At 45.2% G+C, this 22330-nt stretch overlaps 1 long non-coding RNA gene across 1 annotated transcript in view; it reads right to left on the bottom strand.

Moving 5' to 3' along the window:
- Window positions 1–16518: 16518 nt before the first annotated feature.
- LOC144685202 (uncharacterized) overlaps window positions 16519–22330 on the bottom strand; it is a 68434-nt gene continuing 62622 nt past the window's right edge. The window contains exons 3-4 of the long non-coding RNA XR_013577673.1: window positions 19251–19315; window positions 16519–16578 (exon numbers count right to left, since the gene is read on the bottom strand). This is a non-coding gene — a long non-coding RNA (uncharacterized LOC144685202). The remainder of the gene's footprint in view (window positions 16579–19250; window positions 19316–22330) is intronic.

Below are 22330 nucleotides of genomic sequence, written 5' to 3'. Positions count from 1 at the left end.
AGTCGCCACCCTCGCCATGGAGGACGCATGGCGCTCGACCATGAGGCTCATTGCATTGGCGATGGTCCGCGTAGACTCCTCCACCACAGACACCAAGCCAATCATAGCCTCATGTATCTCCACCAGATGCTCCCGCACTCCCTGCCGCATTTCCCGCATTTGCTGCATCGTGGACGACTCCATCATCAGCCACCCACTGAGCATGTGCCTGGTCCCCTGCAGTCCTCCGACTGCTGGCGCCATGGCCACTCTCTGTCTCCGTCAGCTCCTCTAGTGACTGTGAAGTGCCCTCACTGCTAGCCGATGATCTAATTCCCACCCACGTGCTAGTATCTGTGCTGGTGCCTGCCTGGCAGAGATGGTGTGACACTGGTGAGTTCGAGACTTCAGGGCCCTCAGGTATGAGAGGGGGCCTCTGCTGCTCCTCCTCCCTGCCCTGCTCCGCTTATGCTGAAAGGAAGAACAAGGACATTGGATCAGTTAACGTGGAGACAATGTCAATGTGTATTCCTGTCCTCCGGATCATTATGCGCTCATCCTTCCATAAGCAATGGTCAAGCCAGGTTGCAAACTTCAATCACTGAACATTCAGCACTGCCATGGCTGTTGGGAGAACAATGGTGACCACAGTGCTGGACAAACATACCTACCTATGGCACCCCAGGCTCACTGACACTGGTGGACCTGGGCGAGTGATGCCTCTCCAGATCTAGGGCCTCCTGCTCGAACCAACTAGGCATCACCACCTGGCCCTGCCCTCCGCCAGTCCTCATCCACTTGGAGGCATTATATACATTCTTCTCCTGGAAAGGAGAGAAGAGCATTGATTAGTGGTACTTGTACCTGGATTCTCTTCACGGCCGGCCCACCCCAACCAGAGTGGGACATTGCAGGGCTCCAGAGCCTCCTCACTCCACTGCTGCCAGCCACTCACACAAAGAGGCCTGCCCCTGCACCTCCCCCCCACCCAACCCCACTTGGCCAAATGCTGCCTACATCACATTTGGCACCACACGGTCTAACCTTCCATAGCAAGGAGGTACAAGCACGTGGAGCTCAGAGGGCAGCAGATCGATCGGTGCCAACGCCACCTTGAAGCTCCCCTCCCAGCATCTCATCACCCTGACTTTGACATGTCCTGGAGTTCCAGCCCTGCGCCTAGGTGCAGCTCCTCCAGTTTGCCCCCAAAACAGTCATGTGGGTCTCAGTGTACCACATGCTGCAGGGGCAGAACCCATCTCATCACCACTGTCTCAGGGTGACCTCGGTATGGGCAATATCTGCTGACCCACCCAGTGAAGGAATCCTGTCGTCAATGATTCAATGCAGTCACTACACTCAGACTTGGGGGGGATGCCAGTGGGGAAAGCCTACCTGCTGGGTTAAGTGACCAATGCCAACATGGTGCTCACCCTTCCCGAGGGCAAGAGGTTGTTGAAGCACTTGCAGCACTGGATCCATGTGCGTCGCACCATGTCGTGGGAGCTCACTATCTCCGCCACCTCCTCCCAGTCTGGTCATGTGGTGGGGGGGTGAGGGGGCCTCCTCCTCTCATCCTGGGGTACAAGGGCCTCCCGCCGTGCTGCCAACTCCTCAAGGGCAGCAAGGCAATCGTCCGAAAAACGAGGGGCACAGTGCCCCCCCTGCCCTATCCTCCTGCCTGGCCTGGTCACCAGCAGCGCACTGGGGATCCCTTCCGGTAGCCATGTTTGTCAGCCTTTGAAAGGGTGCAACAGCTTTTTAAAACAGGCCGTCGGGTCGCCATTGGACCCGGCAGTCATTGAAGTCCCGCTGCCGCCCGCCCATTCCCGCTGTCCTCGGGAGCTGGGATTCATGCTGGGCCGGCCTTAATTGGCCCGCCCACATAAAATGTGTAGGCTTTCCCCCTTGTCACCTGCCCACGCCCGCTCCCGCTCCGCCTACCCGCCAGCCAGGAAATTCTGCCCATAATGTAAAATAGGTGCTGTGATAGATAGATGATAACAATAGATACCAGTCATGACTACGGCTCTGATCTCACATAGGAATTACATGGCTTATATCTAGAGCAATAAAGGCTTGGGAAAACTTACAAGTAACAATCTAATTAAGGGGTTAAATTTGGGGTCCAAAACAGAGAAAGCAACGAAAAGAATAAACAACTTACCAAAAATAAATGATGTCTTTACAGCTGTTCCAAACCACAGCGTCGTAAAATGACTTCCACATGCCTTTTATGGTGTTCAGTGTATTAAACTGACTGCATAAGGATATGCTTTGTAGACTTTTTTAATATGTTGATGCAATGCATTCAAGAGTATTATAAAGCATCCTTCTGTCATCGCCCTCTGTCTCCTACAAGTAAGCCAATTTTTATTTAGTCTATTTTTTCTAAGTTATACATGAAACAACTACATAAGATTAAATAAACTTAACCAGCTCTGGTGTCCGTAAATGACTCTGTTTAGATGGGAGTACAACTGGTAGATTTAAGAACATAAGGTCATAAGAAACAGCAACAGGAGTAGATCATTCAGCCCCTTGAGCCTGCTCTGCCATTCAATAAGGCTGGTCTTCTTGTGTTTGTTTGTTTGTTTGTTTGTTTATTTATTGATGGTACCAACTAAACTGTAGATCAGTCCATTGAGACTTAGAACTATTAGCTTAAATTTTAGAATACAATAATTCAGTCAAGAACACAAAAATTGAATGTGTCCATATATAAAAATCATACACTGTGGTGGTCAATTCCTCAACCAAGGTGGTTTGTTTGAGCATTTATACTTATTGAGTGAACCGGATGATTTGTGTCCCAGGCTGCTGAGGGAGGCAAGGGAGGAGATTGCAGGAGCTCTGACCCAAATTTTTAATTCCTCTCTGGCCATGGGGGAGGTGCCAGAGGACTAGAGAACAGCTAACGTGGTTCCGCTATTTAAGAAGGGTTGCAGAGATAAGCCAGGGAACTACAGGCCAGTGAGTCTCACATCAGTGGTAGGGAAACTATTGGAGAAAATTCTGAAGGGGAGAATCTATCTCTACTTGGAGAGGCAAGGTTTGATCAGGGATAGTCAGCATGGCTTTGTCAGAGGGAGGTCATGCCTAACAAATTTGATTGAATTTTTTGAGGAAGTGACCAGGTGTGTAGAGGAGGGTAGTGCAGTTGATGTAGCTTATATGGATTTCAGCAAAGTCTTTGACAAGGTCCCACATGGGAGACTTATAAAGAAGGCAAATGCACATGGGACACAGGGTAATTTGATAAGGTGGATTCAAAATTGGCTAGCTTGTAGGAGACAGAGGGTGATGACAGGAGGATGCTATGAGGAAGCCAGTGTCCAGTGGTGTACCACAGGGATCTGTGCTGGGTCCCCTATTATTTGTCATTTATATAAACGACATAGATGACTATGTGGGGGGCAGGATTAGTAAGTTTGTGGATGACACAAAGATTGGCTGGGTGATTAACAGTGAGGTTGAGTGTCTTGGGCTACAGGAAGATATAGACGGGATGGTCAAATGGGCAGATAAGTGGCAGATGGAATTTCACCCTGAAAAGTGTGAGGTGATACACTTTGGAAGGAGTAATTTGACAAGGAAGTATTCAATGAACGGCATGACACTAGGAAGTTCTGAGGAACAAAGGGACCTTGGCGTGTGTGTCCATAGATCTATGAAGGCGGAGTGGCATGTTATTGGGGTGGTGAAAAAGGCATATGGGACACTTGCCTTTATTAATCGAGGCATAGATTACAAAAGTAGGGAGGTCATGTTGGAATTGTATAGAACCTTGGTGAGGTCACAGCTAGAGTACTGTGTGCAATTCTGGTCGCCACATTATAGGAAGGGTGTGATTGCACTGGAGAGGGTGCAGAGGAGATTCACCAGGATGTTGCCTGGGATGAAACATTTAAGTTATGAAGAGAGGTTGGATAGACTTGGGTTGTTTTCGTTGGAGCAGAGAAGACTGAGGGGCGACCTGATTGAGGTGTACAAGATTATGAGGGGCATGGACAGGGTGGATAGGGAGCAGCTGTTTCCCTTAGCTGAAGGGTCAGTCACAAGGGGACATAAGTTCAAGGTGAGGGGCAGGAGGTTTAGGGGGGATGTGAGGAAAAACCTTTTTACCCAGAAGGTGGTGACGGTCTGGAATGCACTGCCTGGGAGGGTGGTGGAGGTGGGTTCTCACATGTCGGTGCAGACTTGATGGGCTAAAGGGCCTCTTCTGCATTGTGTGATTCTGTTAAAAAAAAAACCAAAGCATTGGATCACTGCAATGTTTCCTTTCATATAGGATTAACACCATGTGGCACAAAAAATTGGGTCCTCATCCTTATTCCCCTTCCTTGGTTTGCTGTTGTTTTCTATATTGTATTTTTTAGGTCTGTGGTTGACTCTGTCCCACTGCTCTGTGACCACCACAATATGTGAGACAGAAAGAGAGGACTAAGCAGACATTGAAACTCGATCAGAAATAAATATGAGGGAAACAAATCAGGGATAGTCAGGAGAAGAGCAAAGAATGCAGCATAAGATGAGAGAGCTAAGAGGAAAGTGAGAGGCTAAGAAATGAAAGATAAAAGAGCAAGCAAGATGAGGAAATAAAAATAGAGTTACAGGAAACAGAAATGAGAAAAGCATGTAGTATGAGAGATAGAAAAAGAAAGTCCTGACAAGAAATAGGTCTCAGAAACCTTGAAGGAGTTATTTGTCCAGCCAGTATTATCTCTTAAACGCCAGATTATCTGGTCATTATAACATTGCCTGTGGGATCTTGCTGTGTAGAGTTTCCTACATGACAGCAGTGACTATGCTCAGAAGTATTTCATTTGATGTGAAGCACTTTGGGACATCTTGAGGTTGTGAAAGGCACTATTGAAATGCAAGTGGTTTTTTTTACACTAACTTGTAACCATGGATCCAAACATCATTCCTTTTTTGATGCTTTTCTGGCCAGATATCATTTTTTCTGTGCCAGAAAATATAATGGAAAAACATTGGGGAAATAAAGGAAAAGCAAAAAGTAAACAAAAACAAAAGAGAGAAAAGGAAAAGCAAAAACATTTCCAGGAAATAACTCATGTAGACCTGGCAATCTTGGTGGTGTCATTGGTACCAATAAAACAAATGCACTATCCTAATAGTTACAGTCGTAGTTGTTCTTATGAAATACATTTACTTGTTTCATTGAATGACCTCAGTGGTCAAGGAAAGCATGTGTAATGAGAGTTATTTTTATTTTCAGGCTTTTATTTCCCTGCTCAGTGAAAACATGGTGTTAATTGATGCCAATTGATATGTTTAAAATCATTTTTTTTTGTTACCATTGAAATTGAAGACTTGCAAATTTAAACTTCAGGAGTCCCAGTTTCCTAGACTCAGTAACAACAGCAGTATACTATATATTTCGGAATTCTGTAGGTTAACTATAACAATTTTGGCTAACTGACAGGAAAACAAATCTGAATTTATCGCTTTACAGACAGTTTTATTTAATACACCATTTCTTCCTGATCCTCTGCCAGTAAACCCTACCTGATTTGGGGTACCACCTTTGAGTGGCACCCTAGCCAGGCTCATCCCCTGCTTCCTACAGATAAGGCAGGTAGGTGGGGAGGGGACAGCTGCTACTCCTGCTGCTGGTGCTGCTGCTCATCTTAGTCCTCATCTGAGGCCCAAGGTAAAGCTGCATAAGCCGTACCCATTATGCACTGATGTTCGACAAATGGGAAGCATAGATCAGGTGCACAAAACTCAAGGCTGTTGAAATGACATCCAAAGTGTTGGAAATCACCTCCAAGACAGTGAAAACATACCCTCAGAACAAGTCCTGTGAGCAAAAATCTTTCACTTAGGCAAGGGAGCAAGAGTGAGATCTGAGCACTTACAGAATCCTTTTGCTTGTCATGTTTTCGGCCGTCTAACTGCCCAAACGTACTGAAGTCAAAGGTGGAAGTTGGTAGGTTGCTTTTGGCTTCCCGACACACCATCAATTTCAGCCCTCTTAACCTGAAGCCTACTCCCAAACCCATTTACTTTTTCAGATTAAAATTTTCCCCTTAATCTCAGAATTGCAATTTCCTTAGTTTATTTTTCCTAGACAGGCTTAGTATTCAGAGAGAATAAAGTAATTTATGTTGCTATCTGTCAGTCCACATATGTTAGCATTTCGAATTAACCATTTCAGTCAAAACAGCTTTGACTTAATTGTTTTCTGGACTTGGCAATGAAACATTATCAGAGATACATCAGCTGTAATTTCCTATTTTGAATTTTAGAGAAAAGAGACATTTGCTCCATATTCTACCTATTTTAAAAATTGTAATAAAGGAAAATAATCTTAGTTACAGTAGTAACATGGATTATTACCATTCTGAACTCATTTGTTAATCTACAGTTATCTACAATTGGAAAACGCTTGACTACAACTGATTGATTGTAATAATAGCAATGGGGCAGGCATAATAATTCTCATCGCAACAAAGAAAGGTGATTTTTTTGGTGAGTACTGCCGTGCTTCTGAGGTGTAAGCTTTATTTGGAGATGGAAAAAGAGGATTTGATAGTATTTATTCTCTAGTACAACACAGCAGGCTGAATGTTATCCACAGGTAAGGGGTCCTGTTGCCGGCACTGAAAGCAGGACCAACATTAGTGGGCAGCAGAACCCTAAGGTGGCATTTTACTGGCAGTGACCAATTAAGAAGCTGCCACCCAGACCACCATCCAATTGAGGTCAACTGCCTACATCCCAGAGCTGCTGACCCAGTCAGAAGACTGGCAGCACTGGAGCCTTGTCAGTGCCACCACTAGAGATGGCCACTACTGAGGCTGCAGGACAAAGGAGAGGACATCTCCATGGCAAGGCACACCCTTGAAGACAAGGTACTTTTTGATTTTAAGCATACCGGCACCAGATGGGCAGGCCCCAGTGATCAGGGGAGGGCGGTTATTCCATCAGTGGCACCATAGCTGTGAGGATGGCCATTGCCACTTGGGGCCCTCTCCATGGGACTCGGAACAGCCATCAAGGAGGCCTCCCCACGCCCCTCACAGAAACCCACTGGGAAGCTTCCTAGATTTACCTGATGTTCTCCCCATGTGGCAATGGCCCCTTCTGATGCTGGAACAATGCTGGTGGGGGTAGGATATGGTCCTTAACCGGGCATATAATTAGCACAATTTGGAGACGGCCACACCGCTGACTATCTCGCAGCTGGTAATTTGTCTTGAAAGCAGGAAGATGTGGGGCTTGCCTTTTGCTGCCATTTTACCAACCCTCCCACCTTCCAGCCCATCTCCAAAAGGCTGGCAAAATCCAAACCACTATTTTTTGCATAATTGGAGTGCTGTTGATCCCACATCTTTAGAGTGAAGTGATCGGTTCCCTGGTTCTAGCCTCCAGTGCTGCCTCATATGAATTGTAACCCGGCAGTCACACTTTCATCGTCTTTTTCCTCCTTTTCTTTACCTCTGAAGGAAGATATAGCAACTTGTCCATTGTCTCCCTGCTAAACATGGCTCCAAATGAAAACTGAGCAGGAATCAAACCTTCTTGCATGATATTTGTATGTGATTATGAATTTTCACATCTCCACCATCAAACCACATGCTGCGATCTTAGAAGTAGCAGCACTGTGTAGTCTAACTGCCACCCTTGGGTGGAATTTTTAAAAATTAATTTTATTCCCATTAACCAAGCAGATCTTCTGAGTGGGATATTGGAGCTTGCATTACATAAAAATCTTACAAGTTTTTGCACGATTTGCTCTAGCTTTTCAATCTGCAAGCGTATCACATAACATATGTGTTTGATGGAAAGCAGATAAAATATTTAGCTGCTGGCAGTGATCTTATGTATGGAACAGATGTCTTTCTAGTTTGCATGACTGGTAACCACAAAAGCATAAGCCTCTGGACTGAAAAAACCATCCCTAATGGTGCTGTGCCCTAAAACTCCAATAATAGGATTTATTGCTTACCCTGTTAAAAGTTTACACATGAACAAATGGTCTTTACTTGTATGAATAACTAACTTTGAGGTGTAAAGAGGAATTATTCCTGTATTAAAGGAACCACAAAAGCTCCTTCAGTTTCATCACAGCATTATCACATTACTATGATATTTTTGTGATGTAATGATGGCAGATCTTTTTTTTTTGAGGAGGATAATTATACCACAGACATGAGGTGGAACGGAATTTGCATCCACCCGAATTTCAGGCCAAAGGCCCTGCCTAAATCCCAGGGTCAGGGTTATTTGCACAGAATGGGCAGGCCACAGCAGCCTGCCTCTGTCTGACCCAGTCAGCCTTTGTAGGGTGGAGTAAGACTTGCTGCTCCCTTTGAGGTCCTGCTGTTGCCTATTTCGCATGAAAAATATTGCTTTTGCAGATCCTGCTGCAGCCATTCTGCCATTAGGGAAATGAAACTTGGGGTCAGCAGAAAGCTGCAAAGGGACTGTCACGTTCTCAAACAGTGTGACACATTAATACAAAAGCAAAATACTGTGGATGCTGGAAATCTGAAATAAAAACAAAAAGTGCTGGAATTACTCAGCAGGTGAGGTAACATCGGTGGAGAAAAACAAAATTAACATTTCAGGTCGATGACCTTTCATCAGCGCAAATAGTGTGAATTCTGCTGAGGCCTTTTAAGGACCTTTCTCATGTGAACAGAGCTTACATGGTATTTATGGTGAAAATACTTTGATAGAACATCTGAGGGAATTTAGGGCCTTTCTCAAAAGAAATATCTGTTTTGGAGTATGCAGGACAGTAACCAGGAATTGATATTAAAATTGATGTTATAATAATGCAGCCCAATTACCCAGTGGTAACTTTGGCTCCTGAGTCACCTGTTGGGTTGAATCTCTGAGTTGCCCAATTTTCTAATTTGCTTGGTTTCTGCAATTGTGTGCTGGTACCTGCTTAGCTCAGTAGGTCCAGTAAGCTATGGCAGTGGGGTCTTCCACCTTGTAGAGGCCTTACTGTAGCCTGTCAATGAACAGGAATTAATGCAGCTGTGCAAAGGTCTGTAGCTGGAGTCTTTTTTGCCACCAGCTGTTGTGCAGAAAGATTCATCTCTCATTGGGGATCTGAGTTATGAGGAAAGACTGGAGAGAATATGAACTTTTCATGCTGGAGTGCAGACATTTGAGAGGTGACCCTACAAAGGTACATAAAAGAGTTAAGGGAATAGATATAAATTTGAAATACTACTACTAATTAAACAGAGAGTAGCACAAGGAGACAAGGGTTTGAACTGATATAAAGTAAATTGAGGACCGATCAGAAAGTTCTTCCTCACCTAAAGAATGAACCACGCTTGGGGCAAACTTTGTACCTCAGCGGGGGCGTGTGCCGGACCCGCTCGAGCCTAAAATGACTCACGTTGACACCGGGCGAGCGTCCCAACGTCAATGCACAGTCGCGTGATATTTCAGTCAGTGGGTGAGCGGTGGAGTCAGCAGCGCCACCAGCCGACAATTAAAAGGCCCATTAAGGCCATTAACAAAGTTATTAAAAGAAATTTTTTGCTGCCCGTCCAACCTTACAGTTGGCAGGCAGGTGAAAAGGCCAAGCGGCCTTTGCACTTTTTAGGAAACCTCATCCTGCCGGCAGGATGAGGTTCCCTAAAGCAAATAAAAATTAAATAAAATATTTTAAATTTAATTAATAACATATCCGTGCTCATGTGACAGAGTCATGTGAGGGGACATGTTTTATAACATTTTTCATTTATTTTTTATAAAAACTCTTCATCTCCCTGAGGCAGCTCTGTGCCGTAATTGGCCCGCCAGTGTGAAATCGCCTTCCGGCCTCGATTGCGGCCGGCGGTCAGTTTCCCGACTACCCCTGCCGAGCCCGCCCGACAAGGGCAAAATTCCGCCCTTGGAATTGACTTCCAGATAGAATTGGAGGCAATAAAATGCAATCATTCTGGAAATCATTACATGCTGTAATGAGGAAAGGTTTCTAGGATGAACAAATGTAAAATGAATCAAATGACTTTCCTCATCCTAGGTATATTAGGACGAAAGGAGAGATATTTTCAACACTCTAGATTATGATCCACTACAACCAAATCAAAATGATGTCCTATCATGGTATTATTTAGATTGTATTAATGCTGAAAAAAGACATGTTCGAAAAATGCGCAGATGAATTAAATCGCCAAGTGAAGTCTGAGTTTCTGAAATTATTAAACTGCAAGCCACAGGGGATAACTATGTACATTGAATGATGTTGATATAAGGGCTGTAGTCATTTATTTCCAGTGGGGCTAAAGTGGCTAAAAGCCAATAATACCAATAAGTCAGGTCAATGTAAACAATCATTCTTTGCTGTCTGTTGAAGTTAAGTCCTTTAGTAAATCTATTTTATGAAAAAGTTATTAAAATAGAGTTTGTTTGCTGCCTTAAGACTTTAGTTTTGAAGTTCAAAGTAAAAATATTTTTTTGGTATCACTGACATCAAGAGTTTCAAAAAAAGTGGCGAAAGTAACCTTGCTCTGAAGAAATTGACGTGTTTCTCTGCTTAATAACATGTTGTTTTTGATAACAAAATAATAATAATGTTATTCATCTCATGCACCAAACTGAGAGGATGGAACAGTTATAAATGTGTATCAGTGTGAAAACAAACTCACCGGCTAATCAGTGTGGCTCCTGAGTAATACAGTTTCCAGAAAATTCTGTCACTCATTAACATTACTGCAACAGATCTTTTATACAGTCTTTTATTCAAAATTCTCCCACCACACCCCAAACTGCTCTTGCTGGTGTTTTTGATAATGCAATTGCTATTGAATTTTTTAATAACATAGAAAATCCACAGATTAGAATATAAAATGATTGGATCATTAAAGCTATGTTACAAAATTCCACCAGTATCTAATGTTACAATAGAAGATAAATCATTCTAGGCCGTTCTGGAGTCTAAGTTCGGTGGGGGGGGGGGGCACGGAAGTGAGAGTGATTCCTGCTGTTTGGGGGTTGGGGGGTGGGGAGCGACTGACCAGGTGCGAGCTTGCGCTGTTCAGCTCATTACATATGCACCTGCGAGAAGCTCGCCGAAACTCACGGCAGGGTGGGGAGGAAGTTGCAGCCCCACCATTACCTCATGGGGTTGAAGGTCGAGGCACCATATTTAAATGACACCCAGATAGCCATTCGCTCACTGCAGGCCAGGGGCTGATGAGACTAGGATGTTGTAGACCATACAACGAGTGGCCCCATTGTTCAGTGAAACCTTGCTGCAGGTTCTCCTCCAGGCCATCCAGGAAAGGCTGGAGGTGCTGTTTCCCAGGGATGGCCATAAGAGGCCCTCCCCCTTGACCACGGTGACCGGAAACGGAGGTTGCAGCGGTGGTTAACACAAGTGGGGCTCACAGGAGAACTGCCTAGCAATGCAGGAAGAGGATGAACGATCTGCTGCACTCCGCTAGGGTAAGTGGCACCATCTACTTACTGCAAAATGACAATCATAAAGGGAATGAGGCAGCATAAGTGTGCAGGTGCACAGGGATGTCAGACAGGAGTTTGAGTTGCAGCAGTCACCAGCAGATAGGACATGTGCATTGAATGTGTGCCAGCCACTTCATGCTCTCAATCTTCTGTCAGTTGCAGGACAGCCTGCTTGTTAATCACTTACTGGAGAGGGATCAGTAGCTGCCATAGTCATGCATGCTCCCAAACTGCTCATACACTCATTGTGATGACACTCAATCCTTCTTTCAGCCGCAGGACAAAAATACCCACAATCAGAGGGATCGGGCCAAGACAGGAAGCAGCATTCTGGACATTCAAGTCCTCATCTCTTTTGAGGAGGAGGTTGTTGAGCTAGCCGGGGAGAAGCAGGACCGTGCCTGTGCTGAAGGGCAGATAGGACTTCCCCAGAAAGACAGTGAGAATGCCTCCAGTCTGCAGTTGTCAGAGGCATCCACAGAGTAACACATTGCTTTACTTGAGGAGCCTGCTTAGGCATCCACTAAATCTTTCTTTTCTCCATTCCAGGTACCAGCAAGAATAATGGGAGGCCCATAACAGAGACCAGCCATAGCTCCATCTTCGACCCCAATTCTGAGGACGATGCCTGAGAATCCTCAGAGGATGCACCGTCATGACACTCATCTGAACCTCCACCAGCACAGAGACATTCACCTTGGTGGCTGCACCTTCTAGAGTAGGATTGGGATCACAGTCTGGTGAGCACATCAATGCCATGGGTTCACAGTTGGTGGAGGAAATGACAGCCGAGTCTCTGACGGTCTGAGGATGCTGGAGACTAGGCCACTGCTCAGCCTCATGCAAATGACAAGGCTCTGGACTTGGCCATAAGAAACCTGAGGGAGATGCAGAGGCAGGCAGGGGAACATCAGGTATAGATGCCAGAAGCCATGCACAGACTGGGCCGAAGGCTGGACGAGTCTATTCATGTTCTGTCTGCTCTGGCAGGCGAGTGCTTGTGTGTTTCCATGGAAAGGGTGGTGGACACCTTGGAAACCCAGGTCTAGCAGAACGCATAGTGGCTGCCATGTACGGGCTTGGACCTTTACACCGTCACTCTAGCCATGGGTACAGTACAGCAGTGGCTAGATGAGAGGTGAACGGGGCACCTTGACCTCCCTCCAGATGCCCCTTCTCCCTAAGGTATCAGGAAGGTGACATCGAGCACCCACAGGGAGGAGGAATGCGAGCTAGGCACTCTGGGGGCTTCATTCCAAGGCTCTACCTGCCCTCTGCCAGTGACCTCATCGCCTCCAGCAGGTTAGGCTGAGGATGGTGCACCTGCATCTGTGCAGGTGATCTTGGCAGGCTGGTTCCTCTAAGCCTTGTGCCACCAAATGATGTCTGCCAAAGTCATCACGGTCAACAGGGCATAGCAGTCAGCAGGCTGCCTCCACCTCAGCTGCGGATGTCAGGGCGGCACCTAAATGTAGTAATAGATAAAAAAAATTAAGAAGTTTTGAAAGACCCTGGTGCCATGGGTGTACAACCATTGTATATACTTTTGGCACTTGTAAATATATGCTCACTTTCACAGTTTGGAAGTGTCCTGGATTCCATCTTGCTGCTAGTTGTTTCAATGCCCATGGACATTTAAGGGTGTGGAATTTGGGCCCCCATCAGAGGCCAAGAATGAACTTCTTTAGATTCAATTCTCTCACATTATCAACATAGTGATTTCTCAGTAATCCCACATGTGCATGAAAGCACTGGCCGTTATTTGTGAATGTGAAGCCTGGGCACACCTCAACCAAGCCATTACTTGCAGCTGACCATATTCTGAGCTCTGAAAATGTGTTCAGTAATGTCATTGCATCTCCTACTGCTGTTGCCCTGATGTGAGATGTAGGTGAAAGCAAGAAATACTCAAAGGGAGCTAAACATGCTATGTGAGTGGCAAGGAACACTGTAGATGCAGTTTCAGGGTTGAAAGAGTGAAGCTCTACACTGTCTTCTTACAGTAGAAAACCAGAGGCTTCCCTACATGTTTGGAGAAAGTTATGGTGGGCATGTCTAATTGTTACTGGCTGATTTGTCATTTTGCATTAACATGCAGGTGAAGGCTGCAAGTAAGGAGGCAATGGGAAAGTTAGCCTTGACTGCAAGAGGGAATGAGGGTAGATTAAAGAGTTGTGTGCAGTTGACTGAAGCCTTTGTCAGACCTACATGGAGATTTGTTTGGCCTGCTCACCTCCTTATCAAGGGTTGAAGTAGACCTCGCAAATGGGCCTTGCAACCAAAGTGCATCGAAGCTCATTGGAGGACCAGGGTTATAGTCCTTGAGGTGAGAGAGAGTAGAATGGCCATGTATGCTGGACCATGCCGCAGACTGTGAGGCTATCCATGTGAAGCATGAGCAGCTCTAACAGGGCTTTGCAGGGTCCATGCAGGAAAGATGGCTACCTTGGCCAGGGTGTCCAGAATGACAGATCACAGTCTCACAACAATACTAAGGCCATCTAGGAATGAGACTTGTACGAGTCTCTCTGTTTGGAGTGTCCAAAGTGGCTGCTATTCAGCAACCCATAGTACAGGTTAGGCATTCTCAGTGAGTGGACTCGAAAATCCCTCAAAACTTAACGGCATGATAAAGGTGTCAAGGGATATGGGTTTATTATGGGCAAATGGCGACTGGAGGACAGGAACACAATCTTCCCTAATCAATCTGCATGGAGGTGCGATCTTTAGGGGCCAAATGGTGTTTCATGCTGCTCCCCTATGTGGACCCATACATCTTGTTCCGCCTGAAAGAGATCGCTGCAGGGTCTGGCCCACTTTGGGAGTAGGTGTGAGGGTGACATCACTGCTGAGGTAAGATTTGATATTGCTTCCAAGTTGCCATGCACACAGACTTTATGAGGGCATGGGAAAAATCTCAATTCTGCTTACAGGTGCCCGAGGTCACAGGAGAACCCAGTGCTTTACAGGTTCTAATGTGCACATTTAGTGCCAAGGCTCTGTTTATTAGCACAGTTTGGCACATGCAAAAGATTAAACCACCGGCAAGGCAGGCATTAAGTAGTGCAATTCAATGCAGCTATCATAAATCAACATACATAAGAGCAAAGTATAATGTCTGGAACCAAAAAGGAGCTGGGGCCTTCCAGCAGCAGAGGATAGAAAACTAAATAGTAAAGGAAATGTGTCAGCAGCTTACTCTGCCTGGAATCTGTTAGCTATCAGGTTGTTATTGGCCAGTCTTCCACTCCATACCCTTGCAAAAACCTCTGTATGTGGTTCTGTGACATCCTGGCCCTTGTCAGCTTCATACCTTTCACCATCCTCAACATCAGAGAAGACATCTCGGTCCTCCATGTCTCGCTCAGCCAAGACATCCCCCCTTTGTAGTGTGAGTTTGTGCAGAATGCAGCAGACAACAATGATCGGGACACTTTCTGTGGTGAGTATTGGAGAGCCCCACATGAGTGGTTCAAACATCAGAACCTCATCTCGAGGAGGTCTGCTCAATAGTGGACCTTGTGGAGGCATGTGCAGCATTGTACCTCTCCTCAGCAGCTCTCTGCCGATGGCGAACTGGCATCATCAGTTTCCGGGGGTATCCCTTGTCCCCAAGGAGCCTGCCCTGCAATCACCAAGGTACTTCAAAACCTGTGGCACTTGGGAGTGGATCAGAAGGTAAGCAACGTGAGAGTTCCCTGGGAACCAAGCACAAGCATGTAGGATTTGCTTTCTGTGATCATATATCAACTGCACATTCAGAGCACAAACCTTTTATATTGATGAATGTGACTGACTGTTGCCAGGAAACTCTCAAGGTCACATGTGCAATCAATAGCTCCTTGCACTTGCGGGAAAACCAAGATTGCTTCAAAACCCAACGATCTTGCAGCCTGACTTTTGGGATCCAGGCGGAATTGGACAAATTGGGTAATGCTCTAAGGACCCGGATTGAAATTCCACCAAGGCAGATGGTGAAATTTGAATCCAATAAAAATCTGGAATTAAAAGTCTAATGATAACTATAAAACCATTGTTGATTGTCATAAAAACACACCTGGTTCACTAATGTCCTTTAGGGAAGAAAATCTGCTGTTTTTACCTGGTCTGGCCTACACATGACTCCAGACCCACAGCAATGTGGTTGACTCTTAAAATGCCCTCTGAACAAGGACAATTAGTGATCCAGCGATGCCCACATCGCATGAAGGAAAAAAATAATTGGTGCGCTCTCTTGAACAGGTCATTTGTTCACTTATGTGATGCACTTGAGGGTTGCAGAGTGGGAGATTCCGCACAGGTCCCCAGCAAAGCCCATGTAGGAGCCACTGATAAAGACTTTTAAAGCGTGGTGACCTTTAATGCCACTGGCATAGGATTGCCTCCAAGTCCTTGTGGCCTCAGGTTATCATGAAGAAGCTGGCAAATGTGTGCAACCACATTCCGGGACATTCTAAGGTGTCTCTGGCGTTGCCTTTTGCTCATCTGTAGATACCTGCACCGCCTACAATGTACCCGTGGTCGGGCCAATGCTCGTCATTGCAGTGACTTTCTTGAGTCCCCGTTGTCTCTTGCTGCTCAGGCCATTGCTCCTCCTGGCCCTGTGCCTACCTGAGCCAGCTCCTCCTCATCTGGGTCAGAGCCAGTAGAAAGGCAGAGCTGCTTGGAGCCCGCATTATCTAGGTCTCAGTGGATCTCTGAACAAATTACAGTAATCAATCTAGTGAGAATATTCTTTTCAGCTTTGCCTCCATCTCAAAGCCACTGAGCCACTGATGAGCCCTGTACCTGGCTTCTGCCTAGGCATGGCATCTACACTCCAACCCTTCCAGGTAAATGATTCCCTGGAGGAACACAGATAAGTTTTCCTCTTGTTCATACATGACTATGCATGGAGACATTGTTCTTTAACAGTATGTGCGAGAACCCTCCCTCAGATACTATTCAGCTTGCCTCCGTTACCTGCAAGACTATAGAAGGACCTTTGCCTTGGCAGCAGAGAAAGACTTACCACATGAGCTTTTGTCAGCCATGACAATACACCCCGGGAGGATGGAGGTTTGGAGTCATTTGCTGCTGTCCACCAGCCGTCCCCCTTGGAGGCATCCACCTCCGTCCTTCCCTTCATCCCTTCCTCTGACAGCAGCAGAGAATGAACATAGAATGAACATCATATAGAATGAACGGCAGCTCCAAACCTTGCTGGGATCTTGATGTTATGAGACCCATGAGCCAATGGGAAAACTTGTGACCGTGTGGGCTTCACCATAGGTAGAAGAACGCAACGGAGCATGGTTCCTGTCCAGCTGCCTCATGAATATTAGGGCGCCCCCTTAGTCAGCCAAAGGGCCGATCTCCATGCAACAGAAAAGACAATCCTCCCACTTCAAGGGATTGCAGTTTCAGAGCGACAGCATTACATAGCTGAAAATCCAAAAAGGGTGCGCAGGACATTCGAGATTCGCTCCGCCACCTTCTCCCCTCACCCTGTCACCCACCAACTTCCCTTGACCCACACAATAGAACCATTCCTCTCCCCTCTGTCACCCTTAAACATCCCACCGTTCCCACCATCACCTTCCACATGCCCCCTCTCCCCTCTGACCCTACGCCCATTACCATCTCCATGCCCACCCTTACTTGACCCTGACCCCTCCCGTTACCTGAGCCACCTGTTTCATCTATTTTCGTGACCATCCCCCACCCCTCCTCCCGCCCATGAAACATTCAGCTACCCAACTATCACCCTGGACTTGCCACCTTTCCCCATCGCACTCCCCTCTCTCACTGTGACTTTTCCTAACGCTGCCCTGTGCCCTCAGTTCAACCCCCAGGACCCCACCATAGACAGCATGGATCACACCCTCTAGGACTATCTTCTTTCCTTGGACAGCCTCCCTCCCTACCCCAGACAATCTGTCTTCCTTCCCTGGATAGCCATCCTCCCTTCCCCCCTTAGTCTGTCTCCCGTGTCCAGCCTCTGCTCTAACCTGTGTCCGGCCTCCTGTCCACGCTTCCGCCCTTAGCCTGCCTCCCGTGTCCAGCCTCTGCTCTAACCCGTGTCCGGCCTCCTGTCCACGCTTCCGCCCTTAGCCTGCCTCCCGTGTCCAGCCTCTGCTCTAACCCGTGTCCGGCCTCCTGTCCACGCTTCCGCCCTTAGCCTGCCTCCCGTGTCCAGCCGTGCAGCTTGGCCTCCTGGCATCTGATCTGAGTCAAAAGGCTGAGATTTGTGAGCAGCCCCCAACAAGGCCAAAGCAGCATCTGCTCACTTCAAAGCCATGGATGAAGTCAAGCTTGCCAGGTCCACACTATTTAAATATGGCCGTAAATGTGAACGTTCTAATTTCTTGCTCATGGGGAATTTAATTTGGAGGGGCAGCTTAATTCCAGCAATGTGATCTTTTAATGAGCATGTATGATATGCTAATGTATGCAAAATGGCTTCCCAACATTTTTCGTTGGGAAGCTTGACCCGCCTTTAACTCACCTTTAAAATCCCAAGAATATATTTGCTAAAGTTCACCCCGCCACTGGGAAACTGATTTTTGGCCTCCCACTAAATTAAGTTCCCCCACCCAGCAAACTTCCTGCTGCTGGTGGGACCAGACCATTCAGCCGCTAATATCACTGACAATGGCTCCAAGGCTTTAGTTTTAATGCAAGAGTAATTTTTACTCCAATTAATTTTTTAAAAATTAATTTACGGGATGTGGCGTTGCTGGCTAGGCCAACCTTTATTGCCCATCCCTAATTGCCTTTGAGAAGGTGGTGGTGAGCTGCCTTCTTGGGCCACTGCAGTCCCTGTGGTTTAGGTACACCCACAGTTCCAGGATTTTGACCCAGCGACAGTGAGGGAACGGCGATATATTTCCAAGTCAGGATGGTGAGTTGCTTGGAAGGGAACTTCCAGGTGGTGATGTTCCCATGTATCTGCTGCCCTTGTCCTTCTATATGGGAGTGGTTGTGGGTTTGGAGGGTGCTGCCTAAAGAGTCTTAGTGACTTCCTGCAGTGCACCTTGAAGATGGTACATACTGTTGCCACTGTTCGTCGGTGGTGGACTGAGCGAATGTTTGTGGAAGGGGTGCCAATCAAGCGAGCGGCTTTGTCCTGGAAGGTGTCAAGCTTCTAAAGTGTTGTTGGAGCTGCACTCATCCAGGCAAGCAGAGAGTATTCCATCACACTCCTGATTTGTGGACAGGCTTTGGGGGGTCAGGAGGTGAGTAACTCGCTGCAGGATTCCTAGCCTCTGACCTGCTTTCGTAGCCACAGTATTTATACGGCTAGTCCAGTTCTGTTAACATTTTGATAATGATTTTATTTCCCCAGTGAATGTAAAGTCATTCGGTTCAGGATAAGAGAGTTGGGAATTTTAATGATGCTAACTACATAATGATAACTATCATTGTCACTTTCCTGATTTATCTCACTGAAATGTTTTCTAACATTTTTGTATGCTACATAATTAGTAAAGTAAAATTAAGTAAGATTATAGAGTATTGAGCTGTGACTTTAATGGTACACTGGACACTATAAAATGCATATTTAATGTGTATTGTGGAGTAACTGTTGTTTGCTGCTTCAGTTAGAGGCTTTTAAAATCATTCCTATTTAAGACTTGACTGAATTGAACTGTGAACTTTCCTAAACTTCTAGATATGCTCACCCCTCTCAAACAGTATCACACCAGCTGTGGTGAGTTACTGATCAGCAAAATTTGATTAATCGCTGAAAAATGCTTATTTTTCACTGCACATCAGTCAAGCATGGAGGTTCCTGTGTATTAGAGAAGCTTTATGGAGTACTTTACCTATTTCATATTTCAGCTCAAATTTTCCACAGTTCTTCAATTCCTGGTCTTGTGTAGTGTAAAACCTAAAGCATGAAGAAAGTATATAAGTGAGATGACACTCTTTTTCACAAAAGACACAAGGTTACAAAGGCTTAGTGTAGAATTGTAGAGGAAATTTTAATGAATGGACAAGGCATGAATGGTAACAAGTGAGGTTCAAGGATGTTACATGCTTCCAGGAGTTTGGCTGAAATTATAAACTGCAATAAAGAGACACAAGTGACCATTCAGTCAACTGAATCATGCAAATGCATTAAGGTAAGGTTTTATGCTCAACCTTTTGGTTGTCCAGCTGGATGGGACTGCACATCATTCTTATCCATCTTACTGTAGCCAGAGAGCTACATGCAATGACTGCTCTTCCTGCTCTTGCACCTTTACTTCTGGTGTCCCCCAAGGATCTTTCCTTGGCCCCTCACATTTATTATGGATATGTTGTCCCTCAGTGACATCATCCAAAAACATAACATCAGGATCCACGTGTATGCTGGTGACACCCAGCTCCATCTCAACATCACCTCTTTCAACCCCTCCACTGTCTTGGAATTGTCAGACTGTTTGTTTGACATCCAGTACCGATGCTGAGCAGAAATCTCCTCCAACTAAATACTGAAGAAGACCGAAACTATTGTCTTCAGTCCCCACCACAAACTCCATACTCTAGACACTGACTCCATCCCTCTTCCTGGCAATTGTCTAAGACAGAACCAGACTGTTTGCAAATGTGGTATCGTATTTGATCCTGAGATAAGCTTCTGACCACATATCCTCACAATTACTAAGGTCACGTACTTCTACCTCTGTGACATTGCCTGTTATGGAAACAGGCTATTTGATCCAAGCAGTCCATGACAGTGATTATGCTGCACCGAGTCCTGCTCCCATCTTTTCTTACCTAAATTTACCATCGTAACTATCCATTCCCCTCTCCCTCAAATGCTTGTCTAGCTTCCCCTTAAATGCATCTATACTATTCCTTTCCACTGCTTCTGTGTTAGTGAGTTCCACATTCTTATCACTGTTTGGGTAAGAAGTTTCCTCTGAATTCCCTATTGGATTCTTGGCAACTATCTTATGTAGGTGGTTTCCAGTTATGCTCTTCCCTACAAGAGGAAATATTGTATCTGCCCTATCAAAACCTTTTATAATTTTAAATACTTCTATTACACCCCCCAGCCTTCTTTTTTCAAGAGAAAAGAGACCTAGTCTGTCAATCCCTTCCTAAAATATATACTTATGGATTTCTGGTTACCATCCATGTAAATCTTCTCTGCACCCTCTCCAGTTCCTCTATATCATTTTTATAACATGGCAACCAGAACTACATGCAGTAAACTAGGTGTGGTTTAACCAAGATTCATTGCAGGTTTAGCATGATTTCCCTACATCCCGCAGAAATAAAGCCTAGTGCATGGTTTGTTAATTTATGGCTTGTTAACCTGTGGTGCAACCTTTAATGTATTTGTACTCTGAGATCCCTTTATTCTTCTACCTCACTGAGACTTGCACCTTCCAAATAATGTGACTTCTCTATTTTTCCTACCAAAACGTATACTTCACATTTATCTGTGTTGAATACAATTTGCCAGTTATTTGCCAATTCTGTAAGTTTACTAATATCCTCCCGTAATTTGTTGCAGTCCTCCTCAATTTGACCCCCATCCCCACCCGCCCGCCCCCTGAATTTGGTGTCATCCACAAATTTAGAATCTGTGTTTTTGACTTCAGAGCCCAAATTGTTCATGTAAATTGTGAAAAACAGTGGTCCCAGCACTGATCCTTGTGAGACACCATTTCCCACCTCTCACTTTGAACAACTACCCGTTTTGCCCACTCTCTGCTTTTTGTTTTGAAGCAGCTAGCAATCCATTCTGTCACTTGTCCCCAGACTCCATATTCTCTGACCTTATTCATGAGTCTATTATGAAGCACATTATTGAAGGCTTTTGAAAATCGAGATAGATTATTGCATTACCATTGTCTACTCTCCCTCTTACCTCCTCAAAAAATTCAATTAGGCTGGTCAAGCAAGTTTTTCCTTTTTGAAATCCATGTTGACTATTCATTATTATATTTCTCATTTTGAGATGTTCTCCTGTTCTCTCCTTTAGTAAGGATTCAATTATTTCTCCTACCACTGATGTTAAGCTGACTGGTCTCTAATTCCCCGAACATGTTCCGACATCCTTCTTAAATATAGGGATGTCATTAGCTTTTTGCCAGTCCTCTGGCACTAAGTCTTTTTCTAACAAATTATTAAATATGTGCAGTAATGCCTCTGTTATCTCTTCCCTAGATTCTTTTAAAATACATGGATGCAATCCATCGGACCAAGAGCTTTATCCTCTTTGAGTTTGTTTAGTTTATTCAATATAATCCCCTTTTTATTTTCAATGCACTTATCTCATTACTCATCTCATCATTCAATGATAAAGCTCTGAAAAATACCTTGGGATGTTTTACTTTGTTAAGGGCACTATATAAATGAAAGATATTATTGTTGTACTAAGTTGAAGAATAACGAATGAATTTTCATAATGATAGAAAGGCTCTCACTCATTATGAAAATGGCTCTGAGGCCCAAATCCTGAATCCCACCTCCAAACAGGGCAGCTACCAATTTTTCAAAGGGGGTAGGTGGTGGTACAGGGGAATGGGGGCAAGTTCTAAAGTGCAGATCCATGGTTCACAGAGGATGCTACACATGTTAAAGTGCACTACCTCAGGCTGACCTGATTTTCACTGGTAGGCTGTCCAAAACACAACTTGTGCACTGTAAATCCAGTAAGAGAAGGTCTAAAGCTGCTGGAGTCCTTTGGAGAGGTAGAGTACCCTTTTTGGATATGGTTCTGGGAAAGCTAAGGTGCACTTGGGGATTGTTAAAATTAGAAGTGAATGTGTGTAAGAAGTGCTTAAACTCATTGGAACTATAAAAATGAGCTGTCAACAGACCTGCCAAAAGGAGATATCAAAAAGAGCAATCAAGCTGTCAAGGCATTTAAAATTCCTGCCCTTTAAAGATTTTTAAAACAAAAACT

The sequence above is a fragment of the Cetorhinus maximus genome, chromosome 10 (genome assembly GCF_964194155.1).
Source record: "Cetorhinus maximus chromosome 10, sCetMax3.hap1.1, whole genome shotgun sequence".
Taxonomy (NCBI): domain Eukaryota; kingdom Metazoa; phylum Chordata; class Chondrichthyes; order Lamniformes; family Cetorhinidae; genus Cetorhinus; species Cetorhinus maximus.
The sequence above is the reverse complement of the archived record's forward strand: the minus strand, read 5'-3'. Positions and strand labels throughout refer to the sequence as shown.